Source organism: Archocentrus centrarchus, chromosome 14, assembly GCF_007364275.1.
Source record: "Archocentrus centrarchus isolate MPI-CPG fArcCen1 chromosome 14, fArcCen1, whole genome shotgun sequence".
In the NCBI taxonomy this organism is placed as follows: domain Eukaryota; kingdom Metazoa; phylum Chordata; class Actinopteri; order Cichliformes; family Cichlidae; genus Archocentrus; species Archocentrus centrarchus.
Genome location: NC_044359.1, coordinates 4,137,158 through 4,157,654, shown reverse-complemented (window position 1 = coordinate 4,157,654; position 20,497 = coordinate 4,137,158). Strand labels below are relative to the sequence as shown.

Sequence of the window (20,497 nt, the reverse complement as noted above, 5' to 3'; positions counted from 1 at the left end):
AGAAATGATCTCCGACACAGTGTTAATGACCTTTACCGAACTAACTCGCTTTGGAGAGGTGACGAGTGTGAAACTGAAGCTTCATACGTGCTTGGAACCCTGGGCTTACAACATAGAACCACTGCTTCAGGGTGAAAAAAAGAATCACGTGACATATGACGTCCCGCTTCATTCTCGAAATGAATCACCTGACAGGATCAGAGGTGAGACGAGCTCGATGGGAACTGTTGACATCAATCAAGGAGGCCAAGGAAACATACAGCAAGAAGCTGGGGTGGAAACTCCACCACAACAATACAAGGGAGGTTTGGAGCAGCATGAGGACCGTCACTGGTCGCACCTTCTAACGGGCCCAGCCTGACGCGACTCCGTGGGTGCTTCAGACTTCCTCGTTAGTATAGTGGACAGTATCTCCGCCTGTCACGCGGAAGACCGGGGTTCGATTCCCCGACGGGGAGTGTTTTGGCTGCGACTGCTGCCTTGGGTTTTGCCTGGACTTACCACAGAGCCATTAATCACAGACTGCAGGAATTCGTGCGCTGACTTCATCATTCCAGAAGAGGTTGTGGGATGTCTCCACCCGTTCCCCAGTCAATCTAACACCACTACCCCTTTAATGGGTTTGAACCAATATTCATTCCACCTGTGCTTTCATTACTGTGACGAGTCAAAAGGTCTGCTGTGGAAGAGCTCAGAAGAGACGCTATCTTCAGGTGGTATTCTTGATTGTGACTCTAACATTAACGAGTGAATGCTTCAAAAATGCCATGAGTAATAAAGTTTAATCTAATCTAATAAAAGAATTTCCCTTTGTTTTCTAAGATAAACCTCTTTCATAGAAAGGAAATGAAGAGCAAAAATATGCAGGACTTTTTTCAGTTAAATTGTGTTTTAATTAAAAGACATCCATCCATCCATCCATCCATCCATCCATCCATTCTCTTCCACTTTTCCTTCTCAGGGTTGAAAGACAAACAGTTTTTTTTATGGTATAAGAGGCCATTGGTACGCAAATATGAACAGTGAACAGTAAACAACAAATAAAGACTGCATCATTGTGTGACAATTTTTAACTTCCTTTGAAATAACACTCCCCGAGATGCTGAAGTGTTGCATTCCTTTGGAAATACTTAACTCCATCTCCTGGTTTTGTCAAACATCTATCAGAGCACCCTGGGTTGAGGTACACCCGAGCTATGACGGGGTGAGACAGACACCCGCTCGCTCCCAGATCCTCATCTATGAGCTTAAAAGCGCCAAAGCACGATGATGTTTGAAATAGGGACCATGCGCTATATGTTTACATTTATAAATCCACAATAACAAATGCCATGAAGCAGACTGATGACTGATGAAATAAAATATAAAACAAATTTGCAGCAACATTAATAATAAATAAACTATAATGAATCCCTCAAATGACAATTTAAACATCAAACTTCTATAAGAATTAAACCGAAGCAGGTTCAGTACTTTTACACATAGATGTGATAAGCAATATCCATAAATTAATAAAAAGTAAGGACAATGATGTGACATCATGTATAGGACATATTTACAAGAATGTTCCAGGTGAGACTCAGAGTATTTACAGTTTTAAAAACTCTACAAGAACCAACCAACAACAGTTTCAGCATGTAAGTATGAGTAAAACACATTTATAGATGCACTCAAACCAAAGGTCTGAGAGCAGTCATTCCCCCTTTCTGCTGCCCACCTCTTCTTTTCAGTCTCATAAAAAGAAGACTGACAGAACTCTCCCCAAGTCATCTCACGAGTCCTCCAATTCTTCTGATACAAGGAAAACACTTTAGCAGGACAACAGATATATTTCCCAGCCACACCAGTGAACCCAGTATGAATATGGGGACTGTCTGGGCCTTGTTTTAATGGCTTGTGGCAGAACCTGCACAGACGGCCAGTGGGATGCTGCTCCAGGGACTTTCTCTTTCCCCGCTCCTCCGTTATACGCCTCCACTCTGCAGAACGCTGCTTTGCAGCCTTGAGTTCTCTGCTAAAAAAAAGGTGTGACAGCAAAGTCAGCAAATGCCATTCGAGGATTGGTGAGACCTTCTGCTGCATATGTTTGGTAAACCTTTGTGGAGCAGTAGAAATATTTCACTTCTCCAGACTGATAAAAGAAGCGAATGGAGGAACCATCACCAAGGTAGCGTGACTTTGGCTGGCCACAAGCAAGACAACTCCTTGTCCTTTTTTTCAGTGGTTGCTGAAGTTGTTGCTGCTGTGTCTCCATGACCTCCTTCACCATCTGCTCTATTTCTTCCTTAGTTAAAGGAGGCGTCTGGGGCTTAATGCTGGCTGGATTTACTGGAGCAGATGGGAGGGTCACCACTGGAACGTGTACAGTTTCACTGCCCTCTGTAAGGTGATGCCACAGTTTCTGGGTTTCCTGGAGTTTCCTCTGGACTGGTGTTCAGGGATAAACTGGTGTTAATCTTCTTGGCCAGGTGCTTCACATAGCGGGAGATGTGATGTTTGGTGGTGGGGTGTAAAAGACTATTGGGATCCCTGGATGCAGCCTGTACACATGCAGCATATTCAGCATCCACCCGCGTGAGGAAGTCTTTCTGCCCATGGTGCTTTATAAGCAAGTTATCAATGGCATCTCTCATGGGCTGCGTCCACCGAGAATGGTCCAGGACATACAGCAGACCTCCTGCTTTGATGGGACCTGTACGTGCAGCTTGTGGAGAGACGCTAAGGGGCAGTGGTGACTGTGCTGTCATTTGGATGTCTGAAGGAGAGGAAGTGTAAAAAAAAAAGTTATTTCACTCTAATCTCTATGAATGTAACAATAATAGAAATAATAACTGAAGGATGAAGAGGTGAGCTGAATGACCTTTTACTCTAGCAGGCTGGATCATTGTCTTTGATCCATGAGATGCTGCAAAGATGTGATCCTGCAGCACAGAGGGTTACAGTCAGTGACTACATGATTGCATTGATTTAAGTAAGTGAGGATGTTTCAGAGGACAAGCTTACCTGAGCAATCTGTTCCTTCCTCTCCTCCTCAGATGGGTCATCTGTGACTCTCTCACTGAAAGCAGACAGCTCAGAGGAGTGAGGCTCTCCCTGTCCTTCTGCAGGAACCTTCAGGGACTTGTGCTTGTCCCAGTCCAGGGGGAAGGGGTGACAGCCTGGCTCCAAGTACTGCAGTCCAAACCTTTCTTTCTGCTTTAGTTGGACCTTTCCACCATGTCTGTAGAGGATGCCCCCTGCAACCTTCGGGTCACTGAGGCAGCCTCTGAGGATGGGGACCTGCTGAATCCTCCACACCTTCAACATTGAAGGTTTAAACAGCAGCTCACCATCAGGATCACATTCTAAAAAGAATTTTTCAGGAACTCTTTCCACTCTCTCCTGCAGCTCTCTGGGCTGTGGGACTCTGGTGCAGCAGTGCTGTCTGATGTGCTGCTTTGTTGGATTAGCAGGTACTATGCCACAGAAGACACAGGCCTGCTTCAGCCTTTGAAGGTCAGTCTGGTCCACAACACTGAAAGCTGCAGAGAGGAACTTACAGAGGGCTGTGCAGGGGATGGTGCTCTGACACACACACACACACTCTGGTGAAGCGGTGCATGTAGTGAATCAGTCCAGCTTGAGGTTGTCGTTATATTTTCTGCATGACGCACAACTGTTGGTGAGCTGCCCAGAGGTTCCTCAGCCACTGCAGCCTCTGTAGACTTCCAGCAATCCCAGACAAGGTGCTCATGGGGCTCAGGGTCTGCGATCCTGAACGCAGCACAGCAGTCCCTGTCAATAAAGACAGACAGCAAGTAAGCGAGAGAAATCTATTTATTTATTTAACAAATATGAAATAAGTTGGAATGGAGGTTTTCTTTTTAATTTCTTACCTGTCCACCCACTGGTAGTTGGCTTTTGGCAGCCCTGCAGAAACATAATGATGAGAGCCCCTCGTACACTGGCTCACATGATCTGTCACTTTCTGACTGCAGCATCACCCACGACAGGATCATCCAGTTCTCATTCATTACGGCATATGATGACATAGTGCCTGATGCGAGCACCACCTTCCGGGCCACTTTGCGGGTATGGTCTGCCCTCAGTGCCTGTCCAAACGTGCCTCGCAGGAGCAGATTGAGTGCGCCCTCTTGCCTACGATATTCTTGAACAAGGCAGTCGACCAGGTAATGAGCAGTGATGGTTACTCCATACCAGCCATCCACATCACCATAGTCACCAAAAGGAGCAGGAGTATTTGTTGCTCTCACTCCATCCAACACACTCTTGACAGCAGACAAGTAAGCCAGATGTGCACGATCATACATGAGGATGAGTGCGCCGCAGCTCATCCAACACAGTTTTACATATGGCCTTCTTGTGTGTCAGAAAAGCTGGCGAAATGTTCTGGAACCGGCTCGGCAGCATGTCCAACCACTGAGGTTTATCTGCAAACCAGTACTTTCTGCAGGCTTTACAGGTGAGCCGAGATGCTAATATGTAGTACTGGCCAACTGTGCCAATAATGACACGGGGCCGTCCAACACCTGATGAGACCACATGTGGAGTTCTACACCCGTACAGACATGGCAGAGGGTAGTTGTTCCGGACTCTTTCCATAATAGCGTGTTCAGGTTTCCAAATGAAAAATGGATGGAGATGAAAGTATTTTGGGGAATGCAGCTCACAGACAGCATCGATGAGCTCAGGCTGAGGTGGATAACGCCACAAGGAAATCATGTTCATTAAATGTCTCACTGGTCGAGAGCCCGGCCACAGTCCCAAAGCCTCCATCTCTGTTTTCATCCAGATCCTCTGCTGGTGAGAGCAGCTCCATCGGCTCACGTCCTGCTCGTATGTGGGGAGTTGTGGAATGGCAGGCTTTTCTTCCAGTGGAGCCGAAGGACACCCAGCAGAGGCTGCAGGTGGAGCTGTGGGTGGAGCAGACGCTGTCTCTGGGTGGATTTTTGCTGGACAAAGTTCATAGATAACATTCAAATAATTTTACATGAAACGTTTGATATTTGAACTGCACAGATGAAACACATTCAATTTGTTTTTGACTAAAAAAAAAAAAAAAATATATATATATATATATATATATATATATATATTTTTTTTTTACATCAAACAGAAACAGTTTTGTGCACTAATCTCAAAGTCTTACATGTAGTTAAGTCCAAAGACAGAAACTCTGGCGGCACTGCGAGCGGAGCCCTCACTGGAGCAGAGGAAACTGGTGAAAATTGATGAGAGTAATCAGAAACAGGTGGGTTCTTAGAGTGGAGTGAATCTATCTTGCGTGTATATACCAACCAGGCTGTGGAGATGCAGGGATGCTACCCTGATGAAGCTGGTCTGGTTTAGAGAGAGTTGCTGTTGGTCTGCACCTCCCTGAAGCAGTAAAATTAGTCAATCATTTGATTCCCCGGTAATATTGTCCCTTAGTTTTAGAAAGTTATTATAAACATGCATAAATAGAACACACTTCAAATTTCACACCAAAAATAACTTTAAGGGTTTGGTATGTTATGAGAAACAGGTTAATTGAAGTAATCAGCAGCTTTGTGCATCAAATGTGACATGTTATCCTCCTTTAAATGTATTTTTAATATGTATTATTGATGTACTTCTGCTTCCTGCAACTACAGCAAACTTCTAAATCATTTACAAACCAAACCCTTAAAGCAAAGCCACAAAAACATGCAAGAAAAAAAACTCTGTACTTACCCTAAATGCCTCCAGTGATATGAAAACAGTTGAACACATGCATTAGAACAAGCCTGAACGTGGCCAAATAAACAAACTACTAAACCGCTACAGAACGGTGGAACGGCGGATCCTGACTCATGTCAGAATCATCATTAATATTCAGCGTGAAAAACACCTTTGACCAACTGGACTCCGACAACTTCTGAACCTGAAGGCAAAGTAAAAATACATGTTTAACCTTTTCAACATTTATTACTTAAACCAAGAGAGTGGGAGAGATAAAACAATAGATATACAGAATATAGATGAAAATGAATATGGCATTGGAACAGGCCACATCAGACTGTACAAAAACATGATAAGGAAATTTAATGATGTATTGATGAATTGAATGTGTCCTCACAGAGGGGAGAAGTGTGTGTCTGTATGTGTGAGTGTGTATGTTTGCTGCTCTCACTCAGATGGCCTGGATCTGTGGGCATCATCATCCTCCTCTCCATTTCTTCATCTTCCACAACTTCTAATGAAAAAGAACAATTATGAATGAACAGCGTGTGTGTGTGTGGGTGTTTGTGTGTGTGTGTGTGTGTGTGTGTGTACCTACTGCATGTCAGGGTTGTTTTCTTACTAAGCTGGCCTTGAAGTTTGGAGGGGGATATGGAAAGCATCATTCTCTCCAAATCTTCATCATCCTCCATTTCTGTGAAAAGAAAAAACCCACAAAACCAATCATGTAACATGTCATTGTGTGTCCTCCCAGAGTTACACATTTTAATGTGGTTTAATATACACAAAAGGCAATATCAGCAAACCTGGATATCTGGATGCAGATTCTGCAAGGCTGGATGGAGTAAGGTGCTGGTCCTGCCTCTCTTTATGAGTCAGGTACTGCTGTAGCAGATACATTTTGCTGCCTGGTACACACCGCCTCCGGAGGATGAATGCAGCGTATCCATCTGCCCTGCTGTCCCAAACATCCCTCCAGGACTTGTTAGCATGAATCCCAAATCCTACTAAGTTGTCATCTTCATTGCTTACAGGAGCTTCCACTGGCCTCTCAGCTAGATACTTCAGGAGGTCCTCTATTTCCTGGAAGCTTCTACAATATTCAATAAGTGAGAGGAGGCTGTCCTTCTTGGGTTTAAATTGCCCAGCTAGCTCCTCCTGCTCAACCTTCTTCATCAAGTATATCACATAGCCTACATCGTTCTCGAGCAGCCACCTGAAAGTCTTGCCCTTGTACTTTCCAAACTGAAGCACATACTCTCCCAGCACTTCCTGTCTGTCAGCCACATCTCCCCCTCTCATGAACACAACAGAGCGAGTATTTTCCTTAATGCTGTCTTTGCTCTGTGGGGCCAACTTGTCCTGGAGATCAGGGTTGTCTTTAATTCTCTTGGCTTCATCTGAGGGATCTTGTCTTAGATACCCAGCTGGTCCTTTCCTGAAGCACACTTTGACTTTTCCTGGGAAGATCACTTTCACCTTCATCCTACTATTTGTACACAAAGAGTTGATTAGTGTTTATGGTTTGTTACAGTGGCATTAAGAGTTCTTCAGTCCTGGTATAAGTCACTTGATTTCTTCAGCATCAATCTCAATCTCATCTCTGGCATACCTGTGCTTACCTAAGAGGTGGCTGGCAGTAGCTGACATGGATGGAAATAAATTAAAATGTCTAGTCTGGGGTTATCCCACTTATATCATGGTTAATATTACCCACTGTCCCATCTTCTGGTTTTGTGTCAGATTAATCTAATATAGTACAATATTGATACACCAATCTGGCCTCCATCAGACAGCAGCAACATATTTACAATGAACTGATGGACACTTTAATGTGCTAACATTAGCTAAAGTAAGTTGATAAGAAATATGTGAAAGATCGGTTGTATTGGGGGAAATTAATTTTTAATTTTTAGGGAAAATCTTAAATGCATTAATATTTGTCCAAGCTTTAGAATTGATAGGGAATAACGTACTCTTTGATAGATTTAATTTGTATCCCAAAATCCTCCCAAATTCCTCTAGGATTTCCATTATTACTGGAATGGATTTTGTAGGATTTGCTATGTACAGTAAAAGATCGTCAGCATACAAGGAAACTTTGTGCTCTGTCTGCCCTCTTCTTATCCCAGTGTATTCCTTTGTTTCACGCAGTAAAAGAGCCAAAGGTTCAATTGCCAGTGCAAAAAGTAGTGGTGAGAGTGGACAGCCCTGTCTAGTTGAGTGACCAAGAGGGAAATAACTTGAATAGACATTATTAGTTTGCACTGAAGCCTGAGGAAAAGTATATAATAATTTTACCAGGGATATGAATCCTGGACCAAAACTGAACTTTGACAGGGTTGAAAAAAGATAATCCCATTCAACCCTGTCGAAGGCCTTTTCCGCATCCAAGGAAAGTAAAATCTCTGAATGCAAACATTTTTTGTCCCTTGAATAAATTGTATTTAGCAATCTTCTACTATTAAAAAACAACTGTCTATTTTTAATAAACACAGTTTGATCTTGTGAGATAATTGTCGGTAAGATTATTTCAAGACGTGTGGCTAAGATTTTTGCCAGTATTTTATTATCTACATTAAGTAGGCTCACAGGTCTATATTTTATTATATTTTAATACAAACGAACTCGAAATGAAGTTGTTCTCTTTTGCATGCAGTTCAACCAATTTAATTATTCTATACCAAAAACATTAGCATACTGACATCTTAACCTATTGAACGTTACATAAATTTTGGAAGGCAACTCACTGGCTTTTAAAAATATGTACATGCTACAAAGCACTTTTGCAATCACACACAATCACAAATCCCTGCCAAGTACCAAATAACAGGCATGTTTTTTGCCTGATAAATTACATTAAAATAGTCCTAAAGGCACAGGTGAGGAGCTCAGGCCACAGAGACCGCTAAAAGTAGAACCCCCCCCTCAGCTACCAAGCAGCAATCCACCTGCTTGTTGTGCTTTAATACATATATGATAAAAGTTTTAATAAACACAGGTCACTGAGTGGAATTTTTTACGTTTAATGTTTATAAATATTATGAATATATCTCATTTTAAGCCAAACATTAAATAAATAAATAGTAAAACAGTTAAAAGAATACAAACCATAAGGAAAAAAAATGAATTGAAAAAAATACCTTTCCTCATAAATTTGGCTGCAGCTGTCACATGACATCTTTAAAGTCATATGACAACCTAATTTGCATATGTTGGCTTTATCAGGAACTGTTTCATTAGATTATCACATCACATTCTATCTTTTTGTCTTTGATGGTTTGGGAAGTGTAAACATTATAGAATTCAGTTTGTTTGCAGCATTCTCGAGTTCAGCAGCGACTAAGGAGCATTTGGAAGGATTTGAATACACAGCAGTCAGTCAGGATAACAGCATGCCTCAGCACTAAAATATCCTCCTTCAAGCTGGACTCGATACAACCATCTAAGGATTGCTGTTATTACCTAGTGGCAATCTTGTCATTGAAAAGTATTGTTATCATACTGCCTATCGGTGTCCTCAATCAGATCCAGACCAGATCTTCAGCCGTGATATCTCAATTCCAAACAAGGTAGGTTAGTCGCTAGCCTCGTCCCTGACCTTGATGGCTGAGGTTGATACCAACATTCAGGAGTCACTGCAGCACAGAATCCAAAAAATAATTCAGTTGTGTCAAATGTCTTTAAATGAATTCTATTATTATTTGAATTATTTAACTCATTCCGTCTATGCACATTTTTATGATACATTTAATGGTTTATTCATATATTCCATTTTGGCACTCTGGGCATTCCTTATGACCAATGGTGATTTTACTACACCTCACTGAGGGCTTCAGCAATTTCTTCCTGGCTTTAAATCTGCACAGACACAAAGTAGCCTAAAATATCCTCCTTCAAGCTGGACTTGATACAACCATCTATGGATTCCTCTTATTACCTAGCAAGAAATGACACGAGAAAGACTTTCATTTTCTCATAGGCATGACTTCTTGTTGCACATACTGGTGTCACGCTCGCCAAACACTAGAAAGATAAGTCACTTCGACATTGGAGTCTCTTTTCGAGACGATACATAAGATTGTGTGGAACACGTCAAAAAATGCGCCCGCTCTGTACTTCCCTTCGATAGCTCAGTTGGTAGAGCGGAGGACTGTAGGTAACATCAAAGCAGGAATCCTTAGGTCGCTGGTTCGACTCCGGCTCGAAGGACACTCTTTTAGGCTACTTGTGTCAGCTGAACAGCCTCGCTACAATTAGCGTCCAGTCTAGATACCAACAATTTCACAGTCGTGGACACTTCAAATCTGCTCTCTCAACTCCATTTCATAATTCACTTGGCAAAGTAAAACCATGTCAGTTTATAGTTACTGCTGTCCATACGGTGTGAAACAGAGAAAACCACACCAACTTCCAGCCAGGATAATACAAAGTTTTCTGTGCCATAGTTGGATGCAGCCCCTGCGTCCAACAAAGGTAAGATCACCTACATTAAAGGTCGCTGACCGTAAATACCTGCTACCTTCTGAAATGACAATAAAGCAGGCCATCTTGTAAGCAGTGGTTATCTTGTCATTGAAAAGTATTGTTATCATACTGCCTATCGGTGTCCTCAATCAGATCCAGACCAGATCTTCAGCCGTGATATCTCAATTCCAAACAAGGTAGGTTAGTCGTTAGCCTCGTCAGTGACCTTGATGGCTGAGGTTGATACCAACATTCAGGAGTCACTGCAGCACAGAATCCATAAAATAATTCAGTTGTGTCAAATGTCTTTAAATGAATTCTATTATTATTTGAATTATTTAATTAATTCCGTCTATGCACATTTCTATGATACATTTATTGGTTTGTTCATATATTTCATTTTGGCACTCTGGGCATTCCTTATGACCCATGGTGATTTTACTACACCTCACTGAGGGCTTCAGCAATTTCTTCCTGGCTTTAAATCTGCACAGACACAAAGTAGCCTAAAATATCCTCCTTCAAGCTGGACTTGATACAACCATCTATGGATTCCTCTTATTACCTAGCAAGAAATGACACGAGAAAGACTTTCATTTTGTCATAGGCATGACTTCTTGTTGCACATACTGGTGTCACGCTCGCCAAACACTAGAAAGATAAGTCAGTTCGACACTGGAGTCTCTTTTCGAGACGATACATAAGATCGTGCGGAACACGTCAAAAAATGCGTTGGCTCTGTACTTCCCTTCGATAGCTCAGTTGGTAGAGAGGAGGACTGTAGGTAACGTCGAAGCAGGAATCCTTAGGTCGCTGGTTCGACTCCGGCTCGAAGGACACTCTTTTAGGGTATTTGCGTCAGCTGAACAGCCTCGCTACAATTAGCGTCCAGTCTAGATACCAACAATTTCACAGTCGTGGACGCTTCAAATCTGCTCTCTCAACTCCATTTCATAATTCACTTGGCAAAGTAAAACCATGTCAATTTATAGTTACAGCTGTCCATACGGTGTGAAACAGAGAAAACCACACCAACTTCCAGCCAGGATAATACAAAGTTTTCTGTGCCATAGTTGGATGCAGCCCCTGCGTCCAACAAAGGTAAGATCACCTACATTAAAGGTCGCTGACCGTAAATACCTGCTACCCTCTGAAATGACAATAAAGCAGGCCATCTTGTCAGCAGTGGTTATCTTGTCATTGAAAAGTATTGTTATCATACTGCCTATCGGTGTCCTCAATCAGATCCAGACCAGATCTTCAGCCGTGATATCTCAATTCCAAACAAGGTAGGTTAGTCGTTAGCCTCGTCCCTGACCTTGATGGCTGAGGTTGATACCAACATTCAGGAGTCACTGCAGCACAAAATCCATAAAATAATTCAGTTGTGTCAAATGTCTTTAAATGAATTCTATTATTATTTGAATTATTTAACTCATTCCGTCTATGCACATTTCTATGATACATTTAATGGTTTATTCATATATTTCATTTTGGCACTCTGGGCATTCCTTATGACCAATGGTGATTTTACTACACCTCACTGAGGGCTTCAGCAATTTCTTCCTGGCTTTAAATCTGCACAGACACAAAGTAGCCTAAAATATCCTCCTTCAAGCTGGACTTGATACAACCATCTATGGATTCCTCTTATTACCTAGCAAGAAATGACACGAGAAAGACTTTCATTTTCTCATAGGCATGACTTCTTGTTGCACATACTGGTGTCACGCTCGCCAAACACTAGAAAGATAAGTCACTTCGACATTGGAGTCTCTTTTCGAGACGATACATAAGATTGTGTGGAACACGTCAAAAAATGCACCCGCTCTGTACTTCCCTTTGATAGCTCAGTTGGTAGAGCGGAGGACTGTAGGTAACGTCGAAGCAGGAATCCTTAGGTCGCTGGTTCGACTCCGGCTCGAAGGACACTCTTTTAGGCTACTTGTGTCAGCTGAACAGCCTCGCTACAATTAGCGTCCAGTCTAGATACCAACAATTTCACAGTCGTGGACACTTCAAATCTGCTCTCTCAACTCCATTTCATAATTCACTTGGCAAAGTAAAACCATGTCAGTTTATAGTTACATGCTGTCCATACGGTGTGAAACAGAGAAAACCACACCAACTTCCAGCCAGGATAATACAAAGTTTTCTGTGCCATAGTTGGATGCAGCCCCTGCGTCCAACAAAGGTAAGATCACCTACATTAAAGGTCGCTGACCGTAAATACCTGCTACCTTCTGAAATGACAATAAAGCAGGCCATCTTGTAAGCAGTGGTTATCTTGTCATTGAAAAGTATTGTTATCATACTGCCTATCGGTGTCCTCAATCAGATCCAGCCCAGATCTTCAGCCGTGATATCTCAATTCCAAACAAGGTAGGTTAGTCGTTAGCCTCGTCCAGTGACCTTGATGGCTGAGGTTGATACCAACATTCAGGAGTCACTGCAGCACAGAATCCATAAAATAATTCAGTTGTGTCAAATGTCTTTAAATGAATTCTATTATTATTTGAATTATTTAATTCATTCCGTCTATGCACATTTCTATGATACATTTAATGGTTTATTCATATATTTCATTTTGGCACTCTGGGCATTCCTTATGACCCATGGTGATTTTACTACACCTCACTGAGGGCTTCAGCAATTTCTTCCTGGCTTTAAATCTGCACAGACACAAAGTAGCCTAAAATATCCTCCTTCAAGCTGGACTTGATACAACCATCTATGGATTCCTCTTATTACCTAGCAAGAAATGACACGAGAAAGACTTTCATTTTCTCATAGGCATGACTTCTTGTTGCACATACTGGTGTCACGCTCGCCAAACACTAGAAAGATAAGTCAGTTCGACACTGGAGTCTCTTTTCGAGACGATACATAAGATCGTGCGGAACACGTCAAAAAATGCGTTGGCTCTGTACTTCCCTTCGATAGCTCAGTTGGTAGAGAGGAGGACTGTAGGTAACGTCGAAGCAGGAATCCTTAGGTCGCTGGTTCGACTCCGGCTCGAAGGACACTCTTTTAGGCTATTTGCGTCAGCTGAACAGCCTCGCTACAATTAGCGTCCAGTCTAGATACCAACAATTTCACAGTCGTGGACGCTTCAAATCTGCTCTCTCAACTCCATTTCATAATTCACTTGGCAAAGTAAAACCATGTCAATTTATAGTTACAGCTGTCCATACGGTGTGAAACAGAGAAAACCACACCAACTTCCAGCCAGGATAATACAAAGTTTTCTGTGCCATAGTTGGATGCAGCCCCTGCGTCCAACAAAGGTAAGATCACCTACATTAAAGGTCACTGACCGTAAATACCTGCTACCCTCTGAAATGACAATAAAGCAGGCCATCTTGTAAGCAGTGGTTATCTTGTCATTGAAAAGTATTGTTATCATACTGCCTATCGGTGTCCTCAATCAGATCCAGACCAGATCTTCAGCCGTGATATCTCAATTCCAAACAAGGTAGGTTAGTCGTTAGCCTCGTCCCTGACCTTGATGGCTGAGGTTGATACCAACATTCAGGAGTCACTGCAGCACAGAATCCATAAAATAATTCAGTTGTGTCAAATGTCTTTAAATGAATTCTATTATTATTTGAATTATTTAATTCATTCCGTCTATGCACATTTTTATGATACATTTAATGGTTTATTCATATATTTCATTTTGGCACTCTGGGCATTCCTTATGACCCATGGTGATTTTACTACACCTCACTGAGGGCTTCAGCAATTTCTTCCTGGCTTTAAATCTGCACAGACACAAAGTAGCCTAAAATATCCTCCTTCAAGCTGGACTTGATACAACCATCTATGGATTTCTCTTATTACCTAGCAAGAAATGACACGAGAAAGACTTTCATTTTCTCATAGGCATGACTTCTTGTTGCACATACTGGTGTCACGCTCGCCAAACACTAGAAAGATAAGTCAGTTCGACACTGGAGTCTCTTTTCGAGACGATACATAAGATCGTGCGGAACACGTCAAAAAATGCATCCTCCCTGTACTTCCCTTAGATAGCTCAGTTGGTAGAGCGGAGGACTGTAGGTAACGTCGAAGCAGGAATCCTTAGGTCGCTGGTTCGACTCCGGCTCGAAGGACACTCTTTTAGGCTATTTGCGTCAGCTGAACAGCCTCGCTACAATTAGCGTCCAGTCTAGATACCAACAATGTCACAGTCGTGGACACTTCAAATCTGCTCTCTCAACTCCATTTCATAATTCACTTGGCAAAGTTAAACCATGTCAATTTATAGTTACAGCTGTCCATACGGTGTGAAACAGAGAACACCACACCAACTTCCAGCCAGGATAATACAAAGTTTTCTGTGCCATAGTTGGATGCAGCCCCTGCGTCCAACAAAGGTAAGATCACCTACATTAAAGGTCGCTGACCGTAAATACCTGCTACCTTCTGAAATGACAATAAAGCAGGCCATCTTGTAAGCAGTGGTTATCTTGTCATTGAAAAGTATTGTTATCATACTGCCTATCGGTGTCCTCAATCAGATCCAGACCAGATCTTCAGCCGTGATATCTCAATTCCAAACAAGGTAGGTTAGTCGTTAGCCTCGTCCCTGACCTTGATGGCGGAGGTTGATACCAACATTCAGGAGTCACTGCAGCACAGAATCCATAAAATAATTCAGTTGTGTCAAATGTCTTTAAATGAATTCTATTATTATTTGAATTATTTAATTCATTCCGTCTATGCACATTTTATGATACATTTAATGGTTTATTCATATATTTCATTTTGGCACTCTGGGCATTCCTTATGACCCATGGTGATTTTACTACACCTCACTGAGGGCTTCAGCAATTTCTTCCTGGCTTTAAATCTGCACAGACACAAAGTAGCCTAAAATATCCTCCTTCAAGCTGGACTTGATACAACCATCTATGGATTTCTCTTATTACCTAGCAAGAAATGACACGAGAAAGACTTTCATTTTCTCATAGGCATGACTTCTTGTTGCACATACTGGTGTCACGCTCGCCAAACACTAGAAAGATAAGTCAGTTCGACACTGGAGTCTCTTTTCGAGACGATACATAAGATCGTGCGGAACACGTCAAAAAATGCGTTGGCTCTGTACTTCCCTTCGATAGCTCAGTTGGTAGAGCGGAGGACTGTAGGTAACGTCGAAGCAGGAATCCTTAGGTCGCTGGTTCGACTCCGGCTCGAAGGACACTCTTTTAGGCTATTTGCGTCAGCTGAACAGCCTCGCTACAATTAGCGTCCAGTCTAGATACCAACAATTTCACAGTCGTGGACACTTCAAATCTGCTCTCTCAACTCCATTTCATAATTCACTTGGCAAAGTTAAACCATGTCAATTTATAGTTACAGCTGTCCATACGGTGTGAAACAGAGAACACCACACCAACTTCCAGCCAGGATAATACAAAGTTTTCTGTGCCATAGTTGGATGCAGCCCCTGCGTCCAACAAAGGTAAGATCACCTACATTAAAGGTCGCTGACCGTAAATACCTGCTACCTTCTGAAATGACAATAAAGCAGGCCATCTTGTAAGCAGTGGTTATCTTGTCATTGAAAATTATTCTTATCATACTGCCTATCGGTGTCCTCAATCAGATCCAGACCAGATCTTCAGCCGTGATATCTCAATTCCAAACAAGGTAGGTTAGTCGTTAGCCTCGTCCCTGACCTTGATGGCTGAGGTTGATACCAACATTCAGGAGTCACTGCAGCACAGAATCCATAAAATAATTCAGTTGTGTCAAATGTCTTTAAATGAATTCTATTATTATTTGAATTATTTAATTCATTCCGTCTATGCACATTTTTATGATACATTTAATGGTTTATTCATATATTTCATTTTGGCACTCTGGGCATTCCTTATGACCCATGGTGATTTTACTACACCTCACTGAGGGCTTCAGCAATTTCTTCCTGGCTTTAAATCTGCACAGACACAAAGTAGCCTAAAATATCCTCCTTCAAGCTGGACTTGATACAACCATCTATGGATTCTCTTATTACCTAGCAAGAAATGACATGAGAAAGACTTTCATTTTCTCATAGGCATGACTTCTTGTTGCACATACTGGTGTCACGCTCGCCAAACACTAGAAAGATAAGTCAGTTCGACACTGGAGTCTCTTTTCGAGACGATACATAAGATCGTGCGGAACACGTCAAAAAAATGCATCCTCTCTGTACTTCCCTTCGATAGCTCAGTTGGTAGAGCGGAGGACTGTAGGTAACGTCGAAGCAGGAATCCTTAGGTCGCTGGTTCGACTCCGGCTCGAAGGACACTCTTTTAGGCTATTTGCGTCAGCTGAACAGCCTCGCTACAATTAGCGTCCAGTCTAGATACCAACAATGTCACAGTCGTGGACACTTCAAATCTGCTCTCTCAACTCCATTTCATAATTCACTTGGCAAAGTTAAACCATGTCAATTTATAGTTACAGCTGTCCATACGGTGTGAAACAGAGAACACCACACCAACTTCCAGCCAGGATAATACAAAGTTTTCTGTGCCATAGTTGGATGCAGCCCCTGCGTCCAACAAAGGTAAGATCACCTACATTAAAGGTCGCTGACCGTAAATACCTGCTACCTTCTGAAATGACAATAAAGCAGGCCATCTTGTAAGCAGTGGTTATCTTGTCATTGAAAAGTATTGTTATCATACTGCCTATCGGTGTCCTCAATCAGATCCAGACCAGATCTTCAGCCGTGATATCTCAATTCCAAACAAGGTAGGTTAGTCGTTAGCCTCGTCCCTGACCTTGATGGCTGAGGTTGATACCAACATTCAGGAGTCACTGCAGCACAGAATCCATAAAATAATTCAGTTGTGTCAAATGTCTTTAAATGAATTCTATTATTATTTGAATTATTTAATTCATTCCGTCTATGCACATTTTATGATACATTTAATGGTTTATTCATATATTTCATTTTGGCACTCTGGGCATTCCTTATGACCCATGGTGATTTTACTACACCTCACTGAGGGCTTCAGCAATTTCTTCCTGGCTTTAAATCTGCACAGACACAAAGTAGCCTAAAATATCCTCCTTCAAGCTGGACTTGATACAACCATCTATGGATTTCTCTTATTACCTAGCAAGAAATGACATGAGAAAGACTTTCATTTTCTCATAGGCATGACTTCTTGTTGCACATACTGGTGTCACGCTCGCCAAACACTAGAAAGATAAGTCAGTTCGACACTGGAGTCTCTTTTCGAGACGATACATAAGATCGTGCGGAACACGTCAAAAAATGCATCCTCTCTGTACTTCCCTTCGATAGCTCAGTTGGTAGAGCGGAGGACTGTAGGTAACGTCGAAGCAGGAATCCTTAGGTCGCTGGTTCGACTCCGGCTCGAAGGACACTCTTTTAGGCTATTTGCGTCAGCTGAACAGCCTCGCTACAATTAGCGTCCAGTCTAGATACCAACAATTTCACAGTCGTGGACGCTTCAAATCTGCTCTCTCAACTCCATTTCATAATTCACTTGGCAAAGTAAAACCATGTCAATTTATAGTTACAGCTGTCCATACGGTGTGAAACAGAGAAAACCACACCAACTTCCAGCCAGGATAATACAAAGTTTTCTGTGCCATAGTTGGATGCAGCCCCTGCGTCCAACAAAGGTAAGATCACCTACATTAAAGGTCACTGACCGTAAATACCTGCTACCCTCTGAAATGACAATAAAGCAGGCCATCTTGTGAGCAGTGGTTATCTTGTCATTGAAAAGTATTGTTATCATACTGCCTATCGGTGTCCTCAATCAGATCCAGACCAGATCTTCAGCCGTGATATCTCAATTCCAAACAAGGTAGGTTAGTCGTTAGCCTCGTCCCTGACCTTGATGGCTGAGGTTGATACCAACATTCAGGAGTCACTGCAGCACAGAATCCATAAAATAATTCAGTTGTGTCAAATGTCTTTAAATGAATTCTATTATTATTTGAATTATTTAACTCATTCCGTCTATGCACATTTCTATGATACATTTAATGGTTTATTCATATATTTCATTTTGGCACTCTGGGCATTCCTTATGACCCATGGTGATTTTACTACACCTCACTGAGGGCTTCAGCAATTTCTTCCTGGCTTTAAATCTGCACAGACACAAAGTAGCCTAAAATATCCTCCTTCAAGCTGGACTTGATACAACCATCTATGGATTCTCTTATTACCTAGCAAGAAATGACACGAGAAAGACTTTCATTTTCTCATAGGCATGACTTCTTGTTGCACATACTGGTGTCACGCTCGCCAAACACTAGAAAGATAAGTCAGTTCGACACTGGAGTCTCTTTTCGAGACGATACATAAGATCGTGCGGAACACGTCAAAAAATGCATCCTCTCTGTACTTCCCTTCGATAGCTCAGTTGGTAGAGCGGAGGACTGTAGGTAACGTCGAAGCAGGAATCCTTAGGTCGCTGGTTCGACTCCGGCTCGAAGGACACTCTTTTAGGCTATTTGCGTCAGCTGAACAGCCTCGCTACAATTAGCGTCCAGTCTAGATACCAACAATTTCACAGTCGTGGACACTTCAAATCTGCTCTCTCAACTCCATTTCATAATTCACTTGGCAAAGTTAAACCATGTCAATTTATAGTTACAGCTGTCCATACGGTGTGAAACAGAGAAAACCACACCAACTTCCAGCCAGGATAATACAAAGTTTTCTGTGCCATAGTTGGATGCAGCCCCTGCGTCCAACAAAGGTAAGATCACCTACATTAAAGGTCGCTGACCGTAAATACCTGCTACCTTCTGAAATGACAATAAAGCAGGCCATCTTGTAAGCAGTGGTTATCTTGTCATTGAAAAGTATTGTTATCATACTGCCTATCGGTGTCCTCAATCAGATCCAGACCAGATCTTCAGCCGTGATATCTCAATTCCAAACAAGGTAGGTTAGTCGTTAGCCTCGTCCCTGACCTTGATGGCTGAGGTTGATACCAACATTCAGGAGTCACTGCAGCACAGAATCCATAAAATAATTCAGTTGTGTCAAATGTCTTTAAATGAATTCTATTATTATTTGAATTATTTAATTCATTCCGTCTATGCACATTTTTATGATACATTTAATGGTTTATTCATATATTTCATTTTGGCACTCTGGGCATTCCTTATGACCCATGGTGATTTTACTACACCTCACTGAGGGCTTCAGCAATTTCTTCCTGGCTTTAAATCTGCACAGACACAAAGTAGCCTAAAATATCCTCCTTCAAGCTGGACTTGATACAACCATCTATGGATTTATCTTATTACCTAGCAAGAAATGACATGAGAAAGACTTTCATTTTCTCATAGGCATGACTTCTTGTTGCACATACTGGTGTCACGCTCGCCAAACACTAGAAAGATAAGTCAGTTCGACACTGGAGTCTCTTTTCGAGACGATACATAAGATCGTGCGGAACACGTCAAAAAATGCACTGGCTCTGTACTTCCCTTCGATAGCTCAGTTGGTAGAGCGGAGGACTGTAGGTAACGTCAAAGCAGGAATCCTTAGGTCGCTGGTTCGACTCCGGCTCGAAGGACACTCTTTTAGGCTGTCTGTGTCAGCTGAACAGCCTCGCTACAATTAGCGTCCAGTCTAGATACCAACAATGTCACAGTCGTGGACACTTCAAATCTGCTCTCTCAACTCCATTTCATAATTCACTTGGCAAAGTTAAACCATGTCAATTTATAGTTACAGCTGTCCCTACACAGCAAATTTAGAAGTGTTAATTCAACTCCTAGGGAGTTGAATTCAACACTTTCAAAGTGTCTATATTGGTCCACTCTAGATCGAGTTAAAATAACACTTTTGAAAGTGTTAAACAGTTAACACCGTGATAGAGTTAAAACAACACTCTCAATAGTTGAAATCTAACACACATCAGTGTTGAATTTACCTAACACCAGTGTGTAGTGTCAAAAGTTAACACCATATATCTGTTAATTTAACACTGAATAAGGTTTAAAATATATCAACTCAATGGAAAGTGTTAAATCAAAATCTGGATTTTCAAAATACTACTGGTAGTCAATTAATAATCCCAAATTCACTTCCAAAAACAAAAGATGCCACTGAATTTACAAAGAAAACCACACAAGTTTGCAGTTTGAATCCACCTGTATTTTAAACAAGCACACCACATAAAACACTGGCTTTGCAAAAACTCGGGTGTGGGAGGAGTTTGGTGAGGCTATGGAAAAAGACTTTCGGACGGCATCGAAGCGATTCTGGCAAACGTCAGGCGACTCAGGAGGGGAAAGCAGTGCTTCACTCACACTGTTTATAGTGCGGGGG

General features: G+C 41.9%; 1 long non-coding RNA gene and 11 other non-coding genes across 13 annotated transcripts; 11 read left to right on the top strand and 1 right to left on the bottom strand.

Annotated features, from left to right (window-relative positions):
* The first annotated feature begins 386 nt into the window (after positions 1-386).
* trnad-guc (transfer RNA aspartic acid (anticodon GUC)) lies at positions 387-458 on the top strand. Its single transcript has one exon. It is a non-coding gene; the product is annotated as a tRNA-Asp (tRNA).
* A 5,169-nt stretch (positions 459-5,627) lies between these two features.
* On the bottom strand, positions 5,628-6,588 carry LOC115792674 (uncharacterized). 2 transcript variants are annotated; one of them, XR_004021056.1, is made up of 3 exons: positions 6,507-6,588; positions 6,299-6,394; positions 5,628-6,214 (listed from the first exon to the last, which is right to left on the bottom strand). It is a non-coding gene; the product is annotated as an uncharacterized LOC115792674 (long non-coding RNA). The 2 variants fall into 2 exon arrangements; XR_004021057.1 differs by having other exon boundaries at positions 6,323-6,394.
* Positions 6,589-9,822: 3,234 nt separating this feature from the next.
* Positions 9,823-9,912, top strand: trnay-gua (transfer RNA tyrosine (anticodon GUA)). Its single transcript is given in 2 exon segments — positions 9,823-9,859; positions 9,877-9,912. It is a non-coding gene; the product is annotated as a tRNA-Tyr (tRNA).
* A 1,002-nt stretch (positions 9,913-10,914) lies between these two features.
* trnay-gua (transfer RNA tyrosine (anticodon GUA)) lies at positions 10,915-11,004 on the top strand. Its single transcript is given in 2 exon segments — positions 10,915-10,951; positions 10,969-11,004. It is a non-coding gene; the product is annotated as a tRNA-Tyr (tRNA).
* A 1,002-nt stretch (positions 11,005-12,006) lies between these two features.
* trnay-gua (transfer RNA tyrosine (anticodon GUA)) lies at positions 12,007-12,096 on the top strand. The gene is given in 2 exon segments: positions 12,007-12,043; positions 12,061-12,096. It is a non-coding gene; the product is annotated as a tRNA-Tyr (tRNA).
* Positions 12,097-13,100: 1,004 nt separating this feature from the next.
* trnay-gua (transfer RNA tyrosine (anticodon GUA)) lies at positions 13,101-13,190 on the top strand. Its single transcript is given in 2 exon segments — positions 13,101-13,137; positions 13,155-13,190. It is a non-coding gene; the product is annotated as a tRNA-Tyr (tRNA).
* A 1,002-nt stretch (positions 13,191-14,192) lies between these two features.
* On the top strand, positions 14,193-14,282 carry trnay-gua (transfer RNA tyrosine (anticodon GUA)). The gene is given in 2 exon segments: positions 14,193-14,229; positions 14,247-14,282. It is a non-coding gene; the product is annotated as a tRNA-Tyr (tRNA).
* Positions 14,283-15,283: 1,001 nt separating this feature from the next.
* On the top strand, positions 15,284-15,373 carry trnay-gua (transfer RNA tyrosine (anticodon GUA)). Its single transcript is given in 2 exon segments — positions 15,284-15,320; positions 15,338-15,373. It is a non-coding gene; the product is annotated as a tRNA-Tyr (tRNA).
* Positions 15,374-16,375: 1,002 nt separating this feature from the next.
* Positions 16,376-16,465, top strand: trnay-gua (transfer RNA tyrosine (anticodon GUA)). The gene is given in 2 exon segments: positions 16,376-16,412; positions 16,430-16,465. It is a non-coding gene; the product is annotated as a tRNA-Tyr (tRNA).
* A 1,001-nt stretch (positions 16,466-17,466) lies between these two features.
* trnay-gua (transfer RNA tyrosine (anticodon GUA)) lies at positions 17,467-17,556 on the top strand. Its single transcript is given in 2 exon segments — positions 17,467-17,503; positions 17,521-17,556. It is a non-coding gene; the product is annotated as a tRNA-Tyr (tRNA).
* Positions 17,557-18,557: 1,001 nt separating this feature from the next.
* On the top strand, positions 18,558-18,647 carry trnay-gua (transfer RNA tyrosine (anticodon GUA)). Its single transcript is given in 2 exon segments — positions 18,558-18,594; positions 18,612-18,647. It is a non-coding gene; the product is annotated as a tRNA-Tyr (tRNA).
* A 1,002-nt stretch (positions 18,648-19,649) lies between these two features.
* Positions 19,650-19,739, top strand: trnay-gua (transfer RNA tyrosine (anticodon GUA)). The gene is given in 2 exon segments: positions 19,650-19,686; positions 19,704-19,739. It is a non-coding gene; the product is annotated as a tRNA-Tyr (tRNA).
* The last annotated feature ends 758 nt before the right edge of the window (positions 19,740-20,497 follow it).